The sequence below is a fragment of the Triturus cristatus genome, chromosome 7, assembly GCF_964204655.1.
Source record: "Triturus cristatus chromosome 7, aTriCri1.1, whole genome shotgun sequence".
NCBI classification, from domain to species: domain Eukaryota; kingdom Metazoa; phylum Chordata; class Amphibia; order Caudata; family Salamandridae; genus Triturus; species Triturus cristatus.
Genome location: NC_140590.1, coordinates 474,216,338 through 474,236,727, shown reverse-complemented (window position 1 = coordinate 474,236,727; position 20,390 = coordinate 474,216,338).

Here is a 20,390-nt window from a genome sequence, read left to right as displayed (position 1 = left end):
CCTATCCTTGTCATCATCCCCAGGTGTCGCTGGTTCTCTCAAGCCTAGAGGGATGCTCGCCTCATATCCTTGTCATCACCCTGGCTGCCACTGGCCCTCTCAAGCCTAGAGGGATGCTCACCTCCTATCCTTGTCATCATCCCCGGCTGTCGCTGGCCCTCTCAAGCCTAGAGGGATGCTCACTTCCTATCCTTGTCATCATCCCCAGGTGTTGCTGGGCCTCTCAAGCCTAGAGGGATGCTCGCCTCATATCCTTGTCATCATCCCTGGCTGTCGCTGGCCCTCTCAAGACTAGAGGGATGCTCGCCTCCTATCCTTGTCATCATCCCTGGCTGTCGCTGGCCCTCTCAAGCCTAGAGGAATGCTCGCCTCATATTCTTGTCATCATCCCCGGCTGTCGCTGGCCCTCTCAAGCCTAGAGGAATGCTCGCCTCATATCCTTGTCATCATCCCCGGCAGCCGCTGGCCCTCTCAAGTCTAGAGGGATGCTCACCTGCTATCCTTGTCATCATCCCCGGCTGTCGCTGGGCCTCTCAAGCCTAGAGGGATGCGCGCCTCATATCCTTGTCATCACCCTGGCTGCCACTGGTCCTCTCAAGCTTAGAGGGATGCTCACCTCCTATCCTTGTCATCATCCCCGGCTGTCGCTGGCCCTCTCAAGCCTAGCGGGATGCTCGCCTCATATTCTTGTCACCATCCCCGGCTGTCGCTGGCCCTCTCAAGCCTAGAGGGATGCTCGCCTCCTATCCTTGTCATCATCCCCAGGTGTCGCTGGTTCTCTCAAGCCTAGAGGGATGCTCGCCTCCTATCCTTGTCATCATCCCCAGCAACCGCTGGCCCTCTTAAGCCTAGAGGGATGCTCGCCTCATATCCTTGTCATCACCCTGGCTGCCACTGGCCCTCTCAAGCTTAGAGGGATTCTCACCTCCTATCCTTGTCATCATCCCCGGCAACCGCTGGCCCTCTTAAGCCTAGAGGGATGCTCGCCTCATATCCTTGTCATCATCCCCGGCTGTCGCTGGCCCTCTCAAGCTGAGAGGGATGCTCACCTCCTATCCTTGTCATCATCCCCGGCTGTCGCTGGCCCTCTCAAGCCTAGAGGGATGCTCGCCTCATATCCTTGTCATCATCCCTAGGTGTCGCTGGTCCTCTCAAGCCTAGAGGGATGCTTGCCTCCTATCCTTGTCATCATCCCCGGCTGTCGCTGGCCCTCTCAAGCCTAGAGGGATGCTCGCCTCATATCCTTGTCATCATCCCTAGGTGTCGCTGGTCCTCTCAAGCCTAGAGGGATGCTCACCTCCTATCCTTGTCATCATCCCCGGCTGTCGCTGGCACTCTCAAGCCTAGAGGGATGCTCGCCTCATATTCTTGTCACCATCCCCGGCTGTCACTGGTCCTCTGAAGCCTAGAGGGATGCTCGCCTCCTATCCTTGTCATCATCCCCAGGTGTCGCTGGTTCTCTCAAGCCTAGAGGGATGCTCGCCTCATATCCTTGTCATCACCCTGGCTGCCACTGGCCCTCTCAAGCTTAGAGGGATTCTCACCTCCTATCCTTGTCATGATCCCCGGCAACCGCTGGCCCTCTTAAACCTAGAGGGATGCTCGCCTCATATCCTTGTCATCATCCCCGGCTGTCGCTGGCCTTCTCAAGCTGAGAGGGATGCTCACCTCCTATCCTTGTCATCATCCCCGGCTGTCGCTGGCCCTCTCAAGCCTAGAGGGATGCTCGCCTCATATCCTTGTCATCATCCCTAGGTGTCGCTGGTCCTCTCAAGCCTAGAGGGATGCTTGCCTCCTATCCTTGTCATCATCCCCGGCTGTCGCTGGCCCTCTCAAGCCTAGAGGGATGCTCGCCTCATATCCTTGTCATCACCCTGGCTGCCACTGGTCCTCTCAAGCTTAGAGGGATGCTCACCTCCTATCCTTGTCATCATCCCCGGCTGTCGCTGGCCCTCTCAAGCCTAGCGGGATGCTCGCCTCATATTCTTGTCACCATCCCCGGCTGTCGCTGGCCCTCTCAAGCCTAGAGGGATGCTCGCCTCCTATCCTTGTCATCATCCCCAGGTGTCGCTGGTTCTCTCAAGCCTAGAGGGATGCTCGCCTCCTATCCTTGTCATCATCCCCAGCAACCGCTGGCCCTCTTAAGCCTAGAGGGATGCTCGCCTCATATCCTTGTCATCACCCTGGCTGCCACTGGCCCTCTCAAGCTTAGAGGGATTCTCACCTCCTATCCTTGTCATCATCCCCGGCAACCGCTGGCCCTCTTAAGCCTAGAGGGATGCTCGCCTCATATCCTTGTCATCATCCCCGGCTGTCGCTGGCCCTCTCAAGCTGAGAGGGATGCTCACCTCCTATCCTTGTCATCATCCCCGGCTGTCGCTGGCCCTCTCAAGCCTAGAGGGATGCTCGCCTCATATCCTTGTCATCATCCCTAGGTGTCGCTGGTCCTCTCAAGCCTAGAGGGATGCTTGCCTCCTATCCTTGTCATCATCCCCGGCTGTCGCTGGCCCTCTCAAGCCTAGAGGGATGCTCGCCTCATATCCTTGTCATCATCCCTAGGTGTCGCTGGTCCTCTCAAGCCTAGAGGGATGCTCACCTCCTATCCTTGTCATCATCCCCGGCTGTCGCTGGCACTCTCAAGCCTAGAGGGATGCTCGCCTCATATTCTTGTCACCATCCCCGGCTGTCACTGGTCCTCTGAAGCCTAGAGGGATGCTCGCCTCCTATCCTTGTCATCATCCCCAGGTGTCGCTGGTTCTCTCAAGCCTAGAGGGATGCTCGCCTCATATCCTTGTCATCACCCTGGCTGCCACTGGCCCTCTCAAGCTTAGAGGGATTCTCACCTCCTATCCTTGTCATGATCCCCGGCAACCGCTGGCCCTCTTAAACCTAGAGGGATGCTCGCCTCATATCCTTGTCATCATCCCCGGCTGTCGCTGGCCTTCTCAAGCTGAGAGGGATGCTCACCTCCTATCCTTGTCATCATCCCCGGCTGTCGCTGGCCCTCTCAAGCCTAGAGGGATGCTCGCCTCATATCCTTGTCATCATCCCTAGGTGTCGTTGGTCCTCTCAAGCCTAGAGGGATGCTTGCCTCCTATCCTTGTCATCATCCCCGGCTGTCGCTGGCCCTCTCAAGCCTAGAGGGATGCTCGCCTCATATCCTTGTCATCATCCCTAGGTGTCGCTGGTCCTCTCAAGCCTAGAGGGATGCTCGCCTCCTATCCTTGTCATCATCCCCGGCTGTCGCTGGCCCTCTCAAGCCTAGCGGGATGCTCGCCTCATATTCTTGTCACCATCCCCGGCTGTCGCTGGCCCTCTCAAGCCTAGAGGGATGCTCGCCTCCTATCCTTGTCATCATCCCCAGGTGTCGCTGGTTCTCTCAAGCCTAGAGGGATGCTCGCCTCCTATCCTTGTCATCATCCCCAGCAACCGCTGGCCCTCTTAAGCCTAGAGGGATGCTCGCCTCATATCCTTGTCATCACCCTGGCTGCCACTGGCCCTCTCAAGCTTAGAGGGATTCTCACCTCCTATCCTTGTCATCATCCCCGGCAACCGCTGGCCCTCTTAAGCCTAGAGAGATGCTCGCCTCATATCCTTGTCATCATCCCCGGCTGTCGCTGGCCCTCTCAAGCTGAGAGGGATGCTCACCTCCTATCCTTGTCATCATCCCCGGCTGTCGCTGGCCCTCTCAAGCCTAGAGGGATGCTCGCCTCATATCCTTGTCATCATCCCTAGGTGTCGCTGGTCCTCTCAAGCCTAGAGGGATGCTTGCCTCCTATCCTTGTCATCATCCCCGGCTGTCGCTGGCCCTCTCAAGCCTAGAGGGATGCTCGCCTCATATCCTTGTCATCATCCCTAGGTGTCGCTGGTCCTCTCAAGCCTAGAGGGATGCTCACCTCCTATCCTTGTCATCATCCCCGGCTGTCGCTGGCACTCTCAAGCCTAGAGGGATGCTCGCCTCATATTCTTGTCACCATCCCCGGCTGTCACTGGTCCTCTGAAGCCTAGAGGGATGCTCGCCTCCTATCCTTGTCATCATCCCCAGGTGTCGCTGGTTCTCTCAAGCCTAGAGGGATGCTCGCCTCATATCCTTGTCATCACCCTGGCTGCCACTGGCCCTCTCAAGCTTAGAGGGATTCTCACCTCCTATCCTTGTCATGATCCCCGGCAACCGCTGGCCCTATTAAACCTAGAGGGATGCTCGCCTCATATCCTTGTCATCATCCCCGGCTGTCGCTGGCCTTCTCAAGCTGAGAGGGATGCTCACCTCCTATCCTTGTCATCATCCCCGGCTGTCGCTGGCCCTCTCAAGCCTAGAGGGATGCTCGCCTCATATCCTTGTCATCATCCCTAGGTGTCGCTGGTCCTCTCAAGCCTAGAGGGATGCTTGCCTCCTATCCTTGTCATCATCCCCGGCTGTCGCTGGCCCTCTCAAGCCTAGAGGGATGCTCGCCTCATATCCTTGTCATCATCCCTAGGTGTCGCTGGTCCTCTCAAGCCTAGAGGGATGCTCGCCTCCTATCCTTGTCATCATCCCCGGTTGTCGCTGGCCCTTTCAAGCCTAGAGGGATGCTCGCCTCATATCCTTGTCACCATCCCCGGCTGTCACTGGTCCTCTGAAGCCTAGAGGGATGCTCGCCTCCTATCCTTGTCATCATCCCCGGTTGTCGCTGGCCCTTTCAAGCCTAGAGGGATGCTCGCCTCATATCCTTGTCACCATCCCCGGCTGTCACTGGTCCTCTGAAGCCTAGAGGGATGCTCGCCTTCTATCCTTGTCATCATCCCCGGTTGTCGCTGGCCCTCTCAAGCTTAGAGGGATGCTCCCCTCCTTCCTTGTCATCATCCCCGGTTGTCGCTGGCCCTCTCAAGTCTAGAGGGGAGTTGCTGGTAGGCCGCATGAGAGGTCGATTGACGACACTAGGGTAAGAGTAGCCGATGTGATGATATGGCGCGCTCGCTCGGCCGCAGTGCGCAGATAATCTTTCAGAGGCAGCTGCCTTTAGTGTGAGCTAAACGGCACCGGGGGACCCCACTGACACAGGTGTCGTGTTCAATCCTATTCAGATATATGAATAAATCCACTGGCGTTGGGCGGCAGCGCAGACAATCAATATTCCCATTAACAGGCTCATCTTCCCAGTGAATTCGTCTGATCTTCAAAGGCCTCTCTGAGAATCTGCCTAATTCCCCGAGATGAAGGCACCTTCGACGGCCCCCCACCCCTTCGGTCTACCCCTTCCCCCGGCCCCTGGAGATGGGGACACAGATGTTACATCAATATTTCAGGTCTTTATAGATTTGTTTGTTCTGAGATACTTTATATTTTATTAATATTTACAGTCTGATCGTGTTGAATGACTGTGTGTGGGGAGAGGCGGGGGCCTGCAAGGTCCATGGAGGAGAGATGCTCTCAGTGGGAGATGGGATTCAACGAGATGTGATTTTTATGTCCCCCTGGTTGATTATTATGTCCCAACCTTTAACTGCTGTGCAGCTGGTGATGTTTTTCCCACATCACTCTTGATGTAGTAGCTTGTCCTTCAAGAAGAAGAAGAGCTATGCCCCTACACGGGGGAAGACAGCGGGGAGTGAGTTCAAGCTGGTACTGCTGGCCCTGGCACTCGAAGCTGCGCTGCCAATTAGAGACATTTGGTGACTTCGGAACGGTTGTGTGTGTGTGTGTGCATGCGTGTGTGTCTGTACCTATTTCCTCAATATGGTCAGAGGGCTCAATATTCATCATTGTGTCTCCTATTTTCTATGGGGCAGATTTATGTTGCACTAGCGCCACTTTTGCGCCGCCGTTGCGTCACTTTTGTGACGCAGCAGCGGCGCAAATCCTGCGCCATGGTGCGGGGTATTTACAACGTGACGCATCTGGGAGATGCGTCACGTTGTAAAGCCCTGCGCCACATGTAGGCGTTCCAGGGCAGGTGGGGGCGTTCCGGCGCAGGAACGCCTCCTAAAAGTGGCTGAGTGAAATCTACAAGTTTTCACTCAGTCACTTTTAGGCCCATGCTGCGTCAAAACCCTGCGCCTGCTTGAAGCAGGCGTAAGGATTGACGCAGCATTGTACAGATAGGGCCCCCCAGAACATTGCTGGAGCTGCGTCGCGTTTGCGACGCAACTCCAGCAATGCGCCACTTTTACGGCACAGATGCGTCACGCATCTGTGCCGTTTTTGCCCCATGGTGCGCCGCATTATAAATGCGGCGCATCCATGGTGGCGCAGCTGTGGCGCATAATAATTGGCGCATCCCTGCTGATATGCAGGGATGCGCCAGTTAACATAAATATGCCCCTATGTGTCCATCCTGTCTGTTTTGCATTTCCAATTTATGTCATGCTTAGCTCACCTGAGTTGCTCCCTTTGCAGTTCTGAGTGTCAATCCGTGAGGAGGTGGGACTTAAAATTCAGAAGTAGGAAAGCGGGGGCAGATTTACAAGAAACTGCTGCATCTGTATAGATGCGTCAGTTTTGTTGCACCCAGTGCTTTAAATGGGCCGGTACTCACCGGTACTGAGTACCCGCACTTCTCAGTTTTCTCCCCCTGAGTACTGGAACTTGTTTTTGGGCAAGGAGAGTACCGGTACTCCCAGAAGCAGCAGGACTCAGGCCCTGAAGTACAGGTACGTGCAACGTAAAAACTACTGATAATGACCCTTTCAGATGGAGCGTGTTTATGTGCGCTCTGGCAAGCAATGGGAAGTGTATTCCTGCGCTGGGATGCTCCTGCAGTGATAGGTTCTAATTAGCATCGCAACAAGAATGAGGATGTGGCCAGAATGAACTGGTTCTATATATGGTACACAATTTGTAATTTTTTAGCATTCCTTTAAATATTATATGTGTACATTTTAGAGATAACGAAATATTAATGATATTGGATTGAAAATGTACTGTTTTATTACTATATGTGTTTGTCATTGCCAAATGTGCTTTTATGGTCTAATATATTTTTGACTGAATAAAGATGAAGAATTGAATTGAGGATGTGGCCAGAGACGCCGACAGTGGAATTGGAGAACCAGATTCGAATCCCGACGTCGGCTCAGCACCCTGTGATTCTGAGCAACTCACTTAACCAGTGGTGCTTAAAAAAAAAGTAGGCTTTAATGCAAATGTTCCGACTGTCATGTAGAGTGCTTAAATGCCCAGAGCCCAAATTCACGCAAACTCAAACTGCCAAAAATTAGGCCCTGCACCTATGACATAGAAGCTGATGCTTTCCATGTCTCCTATGTAAAGAGGCGGTTTGATATTGCGCGAATTTGGCCCATGAGCGTCCAAGTGCTTTACATAACTATCAGAACATTAACATTAAAGCTTACTTTTGTGGCTATTGTTACATTCCTGGCTCATAGCCACGCCCGCAGACACGCCCCTAACGCCCACCCAGTCTAATTAGTGAGTACCCGAACTTCTCATTTTCCATTTAAAGCACTGATTGAGCCTTCATGCGAAACCCTTGCGCCAGCATGGATGCGCTGTATTTACAATACAGTACAAAAGAGGGTGGTGATGGACGGAGCATCAGAACCAATCAAACAATCACACCCAGTCAACTGATCTGGGTTTGATCCACCACTGTTCTTTAGCCCACTCTGCCACCCCAGATCAGACATGGCCATATGCAAATCAGTCTGACCCTGTGCCTCATGGGAACAGTCCAGCCCGAACTGCCAAGCCATTCCTTCCCTGGACCAGAAACAAGCTTCCTAGGACCGGTTTCTGGCATTTCAGCCGTCTTCAGCCAGGCTTGCTTGAATCCTGTGGCAAAGTGAGCAAGGGACTCAACGTCTGAGCATACCCTGCCAACTTGTGGCAACAAAGCAGTACAAAAGAGGGTGGTGATGGACAGAGCATCAGAACCAATCAAACACTCACACCCAGTCAACTGATCTGGGTTTGATCCATCACCGTTCTTTAGCCCACTCTGCCACCCCAGTTTAGACATGGCCATATGCAAATCAGTCTGACCCTGTGCCTCATGGGAACAGTCCAGCCCGAACTGCCAAGCCATTCCTTCCCTGGACCAGAAACAAGCTTCCTAGGACCGGTTTCTGGCATTTCAGCCGTCTTCAGCCAGGCTTGCTTGAATCCAGTGGCAAAGTGAGCAAGGGACTCAACGTCTGAGCATACCCTGACAACTTATGGCGAACAAAGCAGTACAAAAGAGGGTGGTGATGGACGGAGCATCAGAACCAATCAAACACTCACACCCAGTCAACTGATCTGGGTTTGATCCATCACCGTTCTTTAGCCCACTCTGCCACCCCAGTTCAGACATGGCCATATGCAAATCAGTCTGACCCTGTGCCTCATGGGAACAGTCCAGCCCGAACTGCCAAGCCATTCCTTCCCTGGACCAGAAACAAGCTTTCTAGGACCGGTTTCTGGCATTTCAGCCGTCATCAGCCAGGCTTGCTTGAATCCTGTGGCAAAGTGAGCAAGGGACTCAACGTCTGAGCATACCCTGCCAACTTATGGCGAACAAAGCAGTACAAAAGAGGGTGGTGATGGATGGAGCATCAGAACCAATCAAACACTCACACCCAGTCAACTGATCTGGGTTTGATCCATCACCGTTCTTTAGCCCACTCTGCCACCCCAGTTCAGACATGGCCATATGCAAATCAGTCTGACCCTGTGCCTCATGGGAACAGTCCAGCCCGAACTGCCAAGCCATTCCTTCCCTGGACCAGAAACAAGCTTCCTACGACCGGTTTCTGGCATTTCAGCCGTCTTCAGCCTTTGGTTTTTGCTTTGTTCGCCATAAGTTGGCAGGGTATGCTCAGACGTGAGTCCCTTGCTCACTTTGCCACTGGATTCAAGCAAGCCTGGCTGAAGACGGCTGAAATGCCAGAAACCGGTCCTAGGAAGCTTGTTTCCGGTCCAGGGAAGACATGGCTTGGCAGTTCGGGCTGGACTGTTCCCATGAGGCACAGGGTCACACTGATTTGCATATGGCCATGTCTGAACTGGGGTGGCAGAGTGGGCTAAAGAACGGTGATGGATCAAACCCAGATCTGTTGACTGGGTGTGAGTGTTTGATTGGTTCTGATGCTCCGTCCATCACCACCCCCTTTTGTACCGCTTTGTTTGCCATAAGTTGGCAGGGTATGCTCAGACGTGAGTCCCTTGCTCACTTTGCCACTGGATTCAAGCAAGCCTGGCTGAAGACGGCTGAAATGCCAGAAACCGGTCCTAGGAAGCTTGTTTCCGGTCCAGGGAAGGCATGGCTTGGCAGTTCGGGCTGGACTGTTCCCATGAGGCACAGGGTCAGACTGATTTGCATATGGCCATGTCTGAACTGGGGTGGCAGAGTGGGCTAAAGAACGGTGATGGATCAAACCCAGATCTGTTGACTGGGTGTGAGTGTTTGATTGGTTCTGATGCTCCGTCCATCACCACCCCCTTTTGTACCGCTTTGTTCGCCATAAGTTGGCAGGGTATGCTCAGACATGAGTCCCTTGCTCACTTTGCCACTGGATTCAAGCAAGCCTGGCTGAAGATGGCTGAAATGCCAGAAACCGGTCCTAGGAAGCTTGTTTCCGGTCCAGGGAAGGCATGGCTTGGCAGTTCGGGCTGGACTGTTCCCATGAGGCACAGGGTCAGACTGATTTGCATATGGCCATGTCTGAACTGGGGTGGCAGAGTGGGCTAAAGAACGGTGATGGATCAAACCCAGATCTGTTGACTGGGTGTGAGTGTTTGATTGGTTCTGATGCTCCGTCCATCACCACCCCCTTTTGTACCGCTTTGTTCACCATAAGTTGGCAGGGTATGCTCAGACGTGAGTCCCTTGCTCACTTTGCCACTGGATTCAAGCAAGCCTGGCTGAATACGGCTGAAATGCCAGAAACCGGTCCTAGGAAGCTTGTTTCCGGTCCAGGGAAGGCATGGCTTGGCAGTTCGGGCTGGACTGTTCCCATGAGGCACAGGGTCAGACTGATTTGCATATGGCCATGTCTGAACTGGGGTGGCAGAGTGGGCTAAAGAACGGTGATGGATCAAACCCAGATCTGTTGACTGGGTGTGAGTGTTTGATTGGTTCTGATGCTCTGTCCATCACCACCCACTTTTGTACCGCTTTGTTCGCCATAAGTTGGCAGGGTATGCTCAGACGTGAGTCCCTTGCTCACTTTGCCACTGGATTCAAGCAAGCCTGGCTGAAGGCGGCTGAAATGCCAGAAACCGGTCCTAGGAAGCTTGTTTCCGGTCCAGGGAAGGCATGGCTTGGCAGTGCGGGCTGGACTGTTCCCATGAGGCACAGGGTCAGACTGATTTGCATATGGCCATGTCTGAACTGGGGTGGCAGAGTGGGCTAAAGAACAGTGATGGATCAAACCCAGATCTGTTGACTGGGTGTGAGTGTTTGATTGGTTCTGATGCTCCGTCCATCACCACCCCCTTTTGTACCGCTTTGTTCGCCATAAGTTGGCAGGGTATGCTCAGACGTGAGTCCCTTGCTCACTTTGCCACTGGATTCAAGCAAGCCTGGCTGAAGACGGCTGAAATGCCAGAAACCGCCTAGGAAGCTTGTTTCCGGTCCAGGGAAGGCATGGCTTGGCAGTTCGGGCTGGACTGTTCCCATGAGGCACAGAGTCAGACTGATTTGCATATGGCCATGTCTGAACTGGGGTGGCAGAGTGGGCTAAAGAACGGTGATGGATCAAACCCAGATCAGTTGACTGGGTGTGAGTGTTTGATTGGTTCTGATGCTCCGTCCATCACCACCCCCTTTTGTACCGCTTTGTTCGCCATAAGTTGGCAGGGTATGCTCAGACGTGAGTCCCTTGCTCACTTTGCCACTGGATTCAAGCAAGCCTGGCTGAAGGCGGCTGAAATGCCAGAAACCGGTCCTAGGAAGCTTGTTTCCGGTCCAGGGAAGGCATGGCTTGGCAGTGCGGGCTGGACTGTTCCCATGAGGCACATGGTCAGACTGATTTGCATATGGCCATGTCTGAACTGGGGTGGCAGAGTGGGCTAAAGAACGGTGATGGATCAAACCCAGATCTGTTGACTGGGTGTGAGTGTTTGATTGGTTCTGATGCTCCGTCCATCACCACCCCCTTTTGTACCGCTTTGTTCGCCATAAGTTGGCAGGGTATGCTCAGACGTGAGTCCCTTGCTCACTTTGCCACTGGATTCAAGCAAGCCTGGCTGAAGACGGCTGAAATGCCAGAAACCGGTCCTAGGAAGCTTGTTTCCGGTCCAGGGAAGGCATGGCTTGGCAGTTCGGGCTGGACTGTTCCCATGAGGCACAGAGTCAGACTGATTTGCATATGGCCATGTCTGAACTGGGGTGGCAGAGTGGGCTAAAGAACGGTGATGGATCAAACCCAGATCAGTTGACTGGGTGTGAGTGTTTGATTGGTTCTGATGCTCCGTCCATCACCACCCCCTTTTGTACCGCTTTGTTCGCCATAAGTTGGCAGGGTATGCTCAGACGTGAGTCCCTTGCTCACTTTGCCACTGGATTCAAGCAAGCCTGGCTGAAGGCGGCTGAAATGCCAGAAACCGGTCCTAGGAAGCTTGTTTCCGGTCCAGGGAAGGCATGGCTTGGCAGTGCGGGCTGGACTGTTCCCATGAGGCACATGGTCAGACTGATTTGCATATGGCCATGTCTGAACTGGGGTGGCAGAGTGGGCTAAAGAACGGTGATGGATCAAACCCAGATCTGTTGACTGGGTGTGAGTGTTTGATTGGTTCTGATGCTCCGTCCATCACCACCCCCTTTTGTACCGCTTTGCACCTCTATTGGGTCATGGAACTCCTCAGTGACTCACAGTATCCTTATAATGCACGCCAGGGGGTCACTTAGTCTAGATATCATCACACTGAAAAACAAATTAGAGCCTATGAATAATGCACAGACGGCGGAGCAATTTATCAATCGAATAGAACCAAAATTATTAATGTTGTTCGGATACTTTGCTGGCCAGGTCATCATTACCATCTACCCGTTAAATTCAGATATGTGCGGTAACTCCTATTACTGCTTGGAATTATGAGTCATGTGATAACAATCGCTTTTGTCAGGTCACACCTGCTGAGATTTATCTGGGGAAATGCCTCCAAATACTTGTGACGTGGATTTCGGAGCAGTATGCACCAACATGTGCATGTTATTCCCCATTATCAGGGACAAACTCATAATTGGGTGGCATTCTTCACACCGGATAAATTCCGACTTGGTGGTGCAATAAATGTTGCACCAGTTATTAGTCCACTTGTTTGAGGGCCTACTTTGTGGCAGTGGCCCTGTAAAACAGTATTATTGATTCGGAGGAAAAAAAGGAACCAGTCCAGATCGAGTTATGGTAAAACATGAACTGGGAAGGATGCACTACTGGCCATTTGCAAGGGGAGAGAAGGGGATTTGGGAGCGTGACTACAATACCACTGACCCCCAAAATGCTCAACTGAACAGCTTTAATAAGAAGTTTCCAGCCCTGCGACTAGGTGGCAGGATCCTCATGGGTCGGGAATATGAGAGAGTGAGCATATGGGAGTATAAAGTGGAAAACAAAAACATTTTTATCAGTGACAGTCTATCACCTGTCAGATCAAGATAGGAGTCATGTGCAAACAGCGGCAGTGCTGCTTACGACATTTGCATCCACCTTGCACAGCACAGCACAGAGAATTAGGCGTTTGGGCATTGACATAAGTACTTAAGACTGGTTACTGTGACAAATCTGGCATGTCTTCAGCATGCTGATATACATGGAAGTCTGCAATCTCTGTATAGAAACGCGTCTTTCATTTTCATATTACAGTTTAGTTGCGATATCACTAGTCACCATTAAATGAGGACATGTCTGGCATGGTTAATCTACAGTGATGAGCTGTTGAGTTGTGATATAATGTGCCTGCTGCCAGAGCTAGCCCGCAGTGTGAGAGGGAGGCACTGAGGACACCTGCACGCCACTTAAAAATCAAATGGATGATAAGCTTTTTATACTCGCTTTTTTCACTTTCGATCATGAAAATCCACAGGAAGGGAGTTTATTTCATCCACAACCTGGGGCGTCCTCTCCACAGCGATCCAGCTTCCCATTGCCGCAGCCCTGACGTCCACACCAGAGCTCTCCTATGGACCGCAGAAGTGTGGCTCTAGTAAGAACCACTTTTCTTCAGTAAGTGATAATGACCGAGAAGCATAAGTGATAATGAGCGAGTACCACTTCTCTACCATCAACTTCAACTTGTGATAACTGCATCCTCAACATTTTCTTACTGCCATCATTTGCCACAATTCTCTCTGCCTCGGGGTTATAACCCTTTAAAGCTGAGGCTTGGGCAATGTCACATTTCATGTTTCTAAATCCATTTGATTGTCAGACAACCACAAGAACTTGGTATTATTTTTCAACAGCTGGTTATACTAGTGAAGCCCGGAACCTACTAAATATATAATTATAAGAAACTAGAGAATGACCGAGCTTCGTTTGTGGACTCTGCGGCAGGTGTACCTTTAATTCCTTCCATTAATACAGTTTTAGGTTTGACACCATCTTCATTTATGTCAAGGAACTCACCACAAACTTGCACTTGGAATATTTCACCATAAAATCACGTTTCCTCTAGAATAGCCAGTGCAGCTCCGAGCCTATTGTGTTCTTCTTTGCTCTTCCCAAAAGCAGGGCTATCTTCCTGGACAAACTTGGGGGCATATTATCAAGAAACGGCATTAAAATTATCGCCACTTTAGCAGCAGAAAACTGCTGCTAAAGTGGCAATACTGTGCTTGATAAGATGCCACAGAGAAGCCCATGTTCTGGGGTCAACATGGGCTTCTATTGGCATTCTCTGCGGCATATTATCAAGCCCATTATCGCCGCTTTAGCGGCAGTTTTCTGCCGCTAAAGCGGCGATAATTTTAACGCCATGCTTGATAATATGCCCCTTGATTCCACTCACCTTACCGAACAGTTGAAATACTCTGGAATATAGTGGCTGCTGATACTAGGCAGAAGAGCATTCATTTAAATTGGAAACATCCAACAGGAGTGATGAATGCAGTGTATTTCTTACTGTATGGAGGAGAGGAGTCTGATGATGTGCGGAGATAAGTCTACTGTAGAATACCATTTAGCATTCATGACCATTGGCAACATTTCTGTCATTCTTGGTAATGGGAACATGACTATTATTATTTGTTGTTAAGATGGTGAAGGTTGACACACAACCTTACCTTGCCATTACTACATCTGGCAACAATAAAGGGTGAAACCCAATCAAAAACCTCTATCAAACCACACACTGCACAGTTCTGCTTCACTGCTGTGCATATATTGCTGTATGTCAAGTGATCTCTGCTATCACAACATTAACAGCTATGAGATTCCTTATTTTTTCTTTTATCGTGTCTCACTTCTGCAAACATTGTGCTCTACATACTCTTCTCCTTGTCTTCAATTTTACTCACTACCTCATTTTCATTACCCCGTACAATTGCTTCTTTACACCTTCCTGACACTTTGGCTTTATGTACGATTGCTAGGATATCCTTCAAGTCAGTGTGATCATTTGTCCATAGGCGTTCCAGAATCAAAGCATTATAAGCATGTTTAATATCTGGTACCTGATCAGACCTTCTAATAAAGTATCACATTTACAATCCTCTGCCAACCTGTTGAGTACAGGCACATAATCATCAATGTGTTCATGCTTACATATTTTGTTTGTAAAACCAATACATACTTTTAGGACAAAGGACTTACCAATATCAAGCAATGCCTGAGTAAAACCATTAGCTCCACCTGCTGCCTGCTTCTTATGCATTTGGCAGAACTCTTTTATCCATTTTGGGCCTATAAAATGTCAGATGACATGACATTTGACTCATCAGCTGCAGAAATATAATTTTGAAGTACTCTTTCCATTCAGCACACTTTAAACTTCATGGTGAAATTTTGTGTTGTCCTTTTTGCTCTTAAAAGTTGAATCATTCAGTGCCAGATCTTCACCACACCAAGAATAGTCCACTGTCAATCCTTCCTCACCCTTGAGTGCACCAATGACACATCCAGCTGGTGTTGTAGCATCCCAATAAAGTTTCCACCATAGGTTACCGTAGAGTTAACCAGTGAACTATCAGCACACACAGCTAAGCGGGGGATGCAGACTCACTCTTTTACAAATATAACTTGTAGCATAGTTTAGCAACAAAAAGGTGATGGTCCATTTCTTAACGGAAAAATAACAGTGTCAAAATAAGTCTTCAATTACATATCACTCTCACATTGTTTTTAATATTATTCCAAATGCATCGATCCATTGCTTCATTCACCTCTGTACCACCACCGTCCCCACAACCTGTCAAAAGAGCACAGAGGACTCAAGTACTTCCCGTGTAAACCATCTGTAAATTACAAGATTCCTAGAAGGTAGCAAGTGCTGTTGATGCTTGCTGGCTGGAGAGCGTCTTTCAAAATTACTTCCTTTTTCTCTACCCGGTTTTGCTGCTAGTTATCAAAATTTACAGTCTATTCCCTTCAACAATTGGAACCTCCGCGTAAAAGTAGTTTGTTCCATTTACAACCTGGTGCATCCTCCCCACAGCAAGCTAGCTTCCAACTGCGGCAGCCCCAGCGTGCAAATGAGGGTTCTCAGAACTGTGGCTATGAGGGGTTCCAGTAGAACCACACTACAAATATCCCATGGATACTGCAAGAACTGTGGATACAATCCATCAGATCAGCAGTATCTTCTAGACATTGGCATTTAACAGATTCCTCATTTGAAATTAGGGCCTGACTTGCAGTTTGGTCCATTGCAAATGCGACGGAGTATCCTGTCCGCCAAACTCTTGGTCCATCCAGTTCATATAGAAACAGGTGGACCATAAGGTTTCCAGTGATGGAGCCCAGAGAGAAAACTCCCAATGTGGAACGCATACTTTTTTGTTTTTCAAAAACAAACTTCAATGGGGGGAGCTTGTTTGTGAAACACAAACAAAATGTTAAAAGTTGGGTGGACATCTGTCAAAACTGAAGTAGTCCACCACACCTTTTTTTCTTTGAAGGGAACCATCATCATGGAGGTTCTTTTCATGGTTCAGAGATGACCGCTGGGCTGTCAGTAATCTCTAAATCTGACAGACGGTAGTCCATCAGGAAGGCTGAAATGGAGATATGTTGTATTATGTTATGTTATGATATGTATATTTGTAAAATGCAATGTCACCTGTGAGAATACCCTGGTGCGGAGCAGGATTGTGTGCCTGGCCCTGCCTATGACAGACTGGTTACTTGAAAAACCAAGTATTCAGTTTCTTTTGAAATTCAAGAAGAGAGGAGGAGGCGCTGATATGGTCTCACGCTTTTGGAGCAATGTATGAGAATTCCTGTCCCCCTAATCTGGTTCTATGTATGCTTGGGGTATGTGCGAGTTGGAGTCCTGAGAAGTGGAGGTGTCTGCTTCATTGGTGGAAGGTGATGATACCATTCAGGTAGGTGGTCCTGGGTTGTGTAGTGCCTTGAATGTTTGTGTGAGGAGTTTGAATTGAGTGTGTTTGTGTATTGGTAGCCCAGTGGAGCTCCCTGAGGTGTGGTGTAATGTGAAATATGTGTTAGAGATGAAGATGAGTCAGGCTGTCAAGTTCTAAATGGTTTGTAGTCTTCTAGTGAGCTGTTAGTGGTTCCGGTGTGGAAGGTGTTTCCATAGTCCAACTTACTGGTGACTAGGATGTGAGTGACAAGTTTTATGGTGTTGCGTGCCAGCCATTTGAAGATCTTTCTCAGCATCTTCAGGGTGTGGAAGCAGGATGCAGTGACCCCGTTCACTTGTGCGGTCTGTCCAGTTTGCTGTTGATGATTATTCTGGGTGTGGGTCCGAGTTCGGCGGGTGACCAATTGGCGTCCCGTGGTGAAGTGTTCTTGCCGATGATCACTACTTCTATGTTCTTCGCGTTGAGCTGACTTTTATTCAGTTAGAAACTTCCGTCATGCATGCAGTGAACTTGATTCTTGTGTTGGGGGTCTTGTCTGAGTATGAGAGGTGTCTCAATGGCATAGGATAGGATGTTGGTGTCGTGTACACGGATGGCGTTGGCCAGAGGGATCATGTATACGTTGAAGTGTGTGGGGTCGAGCGAAGAACATTGGGGCACTCTGCAAATGAGATTGCAGGCTTCTGAGGACTAATGTGCCAGGTGTTCTATCTATTAAGAAGGAGAAGATCCAGCAGAGAGCGTGTCGGTGTGCAGGCGCTAAACAAGGATGGGATGTGACACTGTGTACAATGCTGCAAAGAGTTCCTGCGGAATGAGGATTGCCGTGCCTCCTCTTTCAAGCATCATGCAGATGCTGTTGAGGCAGCAATGGGTGCCGTTTCTGTACTATGGTTGGGCCTGAGTCTGGACTGCATGGCATTGAGGAGTTGGTGGATGCTTTGGTGGTTGGTGAAGTCAGCGGATTGTTTCTTGATTTGGGTGAAGATGGTGGCATGTTTCCAGATGTCTGGGAATGTGGTTGAGTACATGGAGGCATTATTGGTTGGTGTTAGTGCTTTGTTGATCGTAGGAGTCTTTTGGTGAAGGAGTGGTGGGGGCAAGGGTCAGAAGGAGCTTCCAAATGGTTTGTCTTGATGGTATATAATGTCCTTCACCACCTTGACAGACGGAGTACCATCTGTCAAACTTAAAATCAGGCCCCTAGAGTTTTATATATGTTCAGATTCACATCTGGAACCATTTTGCGGATTATAAATTTTGACTTTGAGTCAGGTAAAGAAAATCCATTTGATACATGTATGCAAGCCCTATCTTAATAGACAGCTTGCAGTGAATCTTGACACAAAAGTTGATGGTGTAAAGCGAGGCTTCAATTATTTTATTAAATTAACTGACAACTACAGATAAAATATGAAACTCATGGCTTCTCTTAGTTTTGGGGCTTAAATACATGGGACCTCTTCTGTTTCATACAGGAAAGTATATCTAGCCGGGATGCAGAGGCGAGACTGGATTATAAATATTCAGTGATCTTTCTAGAACTTGTATCATAAGTGCAGCACAATGTTTAATATATGAGAGCCAAGTGCAAATTGAGTACAGGTATTAAGATTCTGTGCTTGCCTTCCAAAAGTTAAAGAGGTTTTAAAAAAAAGAGGTTTCATGCTCTTAAAAAATGGAAAGCATCTTGATTGCTTCAAATTTTAGGAAGAACACTTGTATTTCAATTCTGCAACAGCCAAATGTGTATAAAACTATAAAAATCAGGATAGACGTGTTCTTTATATCAGAGAAAAGTAGTACAGGATACAGAAAAATGACACACATGCTTGTATAAAATGTATATACTATTCCACTCTAAGGGCCTGATTTAGATCTCGGTGAATGTGTAACTCAGTTACAATGGTGATGGACATCTCGTTCACCAAAATATAAATCCTATAGTATATTGGGATTTTTATTTTGGCAGACAGGACATCCATCACCGTTGTGACGGAGTAACCCGTCCGCCGAGGTCTAAATCAGGCCCTAAGTCGTGTGCCCTCTGGAAAGATGTCCCGTAAATGAAATGATAAGTCTAGAATCAAATGGCCAGTCTCAATTTCTAGGAAAATGTTTCCCAGGACTGTAATTTATCAACTCTAGATCCTTATCCGTGTCATCTGCTCCAGTTACTTCCAGAACTCCATGGCTTAAATGCACAACCACCTAAACATCCTACTGCTGCTGGTGATCTCAAACTTGTGCCCAGAAATACATTAAAGTACTGGGCAGATTGATTATAACTTTTTTATTATTGAGCTAACTTGAATTGTTACTATCATGTTTGATACCCAAATTATATGCAATGTTCACAGACTTTGAGGCCAAAATCATTACAGTCATTTACTAACTCTAATAAGCTTCTGATTCCAGCCTCCTACACTCTGCATCCCTTAATCAATCTATCTATCTATCTATCTATCTATCTATCTATCTATCTATCTATCTATCTATCTATCTATCTATCTATCTATCTATCTATCTATCTATCTATCTATCTATCTATCTATCTATCTATCTATCTATCTATCTATCTATCTATCTATCTATCTATCTATCTATCTATCTATCTATCTATCTATCTATCTATCTATCTATCTATCTATCTATCTATCTATCTATCTATCTATCTATCTATCTATCTATCTATCTATCTATCTATCTATCTATCTATCTATCTATCTATCTGTCTGTCTGTCTGTCTGTCTATCTGTCTGTCTGTCTGTCTATCTGTCTGTCTGTCTGTCTGTCTGTCTGTCTGTCTGTCTGTCTGTCTGTCTGTCTGCCTGCCTGCCTGCCTGTCTGTCTGTCTATATATCTGTTTATCGATGCACTGCTAATTCCCTCAAATATTACATCACCCATTACATCACCCATGACATGTTCTATGGCATCATTGACAACATCCCTGCAACATCTTGAAATGACATCATTGATGACAACACTGTTTATGGCGGGTTCAAGTTATACTTACTTTCGGGCATGAGTTATAGTTACTTGAGATAACTATAACCGCTGAATTTGAATGGCTTTGTGAGTTTCTGCATTATGTTTTAACTGACATTTGAAACTAACTATAACATCCCTTTAGCTTTTGTTTCAGTGTGTGATATGCTATTTAATATCATTGTTGAACATGAGAAGGGGCCATGTCTCATGAGAGGTGAAGCCATGACTTTTAATAAATGTGAAGGACACGAAGTGAAGGTAGAACTATATATTGAGACTTTCTTTACTTTTTTCATAGCTAAGCAACTATAAACATGTTTGTCAATCTTAATTAGCTTTCAACATTTGCAAAATATATTTATGTATTTAATTATTTATTTATGTAGACTGAAGTCCAAAAAAATTACAACTATGTAATTCCAAAAACATAGCTTTAAAGAAGTTGGTGGAGACATACCCATAATAACATAATTCATACACGCTTTTATTACACAGTAAAATACATTTCATTTGGCCATTAGACTGTCCCCCTCTGCTCCCTGGTTCTCTAATGCCTGCAAAGAAACAAAAAGTAGGTGCAAAAGATTGAAACACCAGTGGAGGCTGTGCTACTGCGCTTTAGCTAAGGGAACTTACAAAAAAAGCACTAAAAGATTTCCATAAGGCACTAAAAGCAGCCAGGTGGGACTATATTGTTTCGCGCATCCATAACGCAGACCACTCTAATAGAGAGTTTTTTAAAGTAGCCCAAACCTTTTTCAAACCCAAGGCGATAGAGACTGAAGTGATACCGTCCCTAGCTTTGTTTGAAAAAATTGCTAGTTATTTTGATAGTAAACTTTTAAAGGTCTACGACTCCTTCTCGACTTCTGAGGCAACTGAGAAAGCAGATATATCCCTGGGTGCAGTGGAGGTACCTCCGCTCACTAACTT